The sequence below is a fragment of the Pundamilia nyererei genome, unplaced genomic scaffold (genome assembly GCF_000239375.1).
Source record: "Pundamilia nyererei isolate P.nyererei 1_Seehausen unplaced genomic scaffold, PunNye1.0 scaffold04149, whole genome shotgun sequence".
Classification (NCBI taxonomy): domain Eukaryota; kingdom Metazoa; phylum Chordata; class Actinopteri; order Cichliformes; family Cichlidae; genus Pundamilia; species Pundamilia nyererei.
The window spans coordinates 381-2,036 of NW_005191550.1; the positions used below are offsets into that span (position 1 = coordinate 381).

The following is a 1,656-nucleotide window of genomic DNA, read 5'->3' on the forward strand; positions in this document are numbered from 1 at the left end:
ACCAGATGGAGCTGCTCACCACCACCGGCACGAACATATCCCAGAGCAAGCGTACACTAAGCAGCAATTACTGTCAACAGGCTGATCAGTCATTCCCATAAGGCGGAATTTTCTTCTCTGGTTGTTGTTCATGTGTTTTGTAAGATGTGAAAGCTGCCATGACAAAAAATCACGTGGGTAGGGGAAAAAAAGAGTTTCGATACCCACAACATTTTAATCTTATTACATATACAACAAACATGAAGTTTAGTGATCAAACAGGAAATGAGTGAACAGTTCAGTGAGGCTTTAGTGTTGAAACTGCACAAACTGATTTTTGTTGTGACAAGTTCAAAATTCTCGACTGCAACTTAAAATGTTGCTTGTGTTGGTGAGAGTGTAATAAACATTATTAGCTAAGTGCATCTGAACACGTCAAAGTCACAGTCAGGCTCCTCCAGATGTAGGAATCAACAAAGCCTGCTGAGACAGAAGATAAACCAATCACATTCACTTCCGTTTCATGCACATGCACAGAGAGACTGAGACACTGACAGACAGAGACTGGATGCTCGGCAGCTGAGACCCACAGTTCTTCATTTTGTGGTCAGTGCTTTTATTTAAAAGTTGATATTATGTTGTGTTGATATTGTTATTTTAATTTAGAGTTAATAATGTGTAAAGTGTGAATTCTAGGAATAAACTAAACTAAACCTTGTTTCAGAGTTTGCATTCTTGGCTAACTAAAATGATTTCCTCATAATAGCACCCTAAATGTTGTATTTCATCATCTATTATCTGTCTCTGTAAGTCCAATAAATGGTTGACATGAAGTAGAAAATGGCGTACTTCCTGTTGCTCTGTAGTTCGCTCGCTCTTACTTGCAGGGAACTGAACTGTTTCCTTCTATCAGCAGCAGAACTCACAGGAACAATGAAGAATCGCTTTGCTTTGGCCTCCTGTTTGCTGCTGCTTTGGACCTTCACAGGTAGGCCTGCCACACCATTTTACCCCTCACTGACATTAAAAGAAAATCATTGTAGGAATCATAATTCAGTGACAGGGTTTTAATTTCAACTTTGAATGTTACAGAGGTACATGTTGGTTTTATTTTTACAATTTTTAAAAATATTTTTCTCAGAATTTCTTGCAGTGTTTGTCAGCTGTCAAAAAACCGGTAAGAAGACTACTTTTTTCATGTGACTATGTAGCATTATAAATGTGTGTGGAAATATATGAACTATGTGGTAATGTACAAGTAACAGTTAAATGTTAAAACGTTTAAAGTACATGCAAGTTTGAGGTGTTCAATTTTATTTATTTATTTTTTCCACACCAGACATAACAGTGAACGAGCTCGCTGAGGGAATTAAAGTGATTTGTCCTGACAATTACCAACCAAAAGAAACAACATTGGAAAAAAGAGACAACAACACCAAGGAGTACACATGCACAAATTCTGCGAAAGAGAAACTGAAAATCTATGTGAAGTTTCGCAGTAAGTTGTATTTGTGAAATGTGATGAAAAAAACTTCAGTTTTCCATGTTATTGTGCCTAGTATGCATACTCTTTTGTACTTGCTTTACTTGGCTTCATTCTTTATAATAATGTAAAGTAAGTAGCCTACAGTAATACTTAAAGGTTCCTGACAGAACTGAATCTGATAAAAATGTCAA

At 36.7% G+C, this 1,656-nt stretch overlaps 1 long non-coding RNA gene across 1 annotated transcript; it reads left to right on the forward strand.

The window, feature by feature from the left end:
• Positions 1–509: 509 nt before the first annotated feature.
• On the forward strand, positions 510–1,593 carry LOC102208253 (uncharacterized). Its single transcript, XR_001290233.1, has 3 exons — positions 510–585; positions 896–967; positions 1,121–1,593. It is a non-coding gene; the product is annotated as an uncharacterized LOC102208253 (long non-coding RNA).
• The last annotated feature ends 63 nt before the right edge of the window (positions 1,594–1,656 follow it).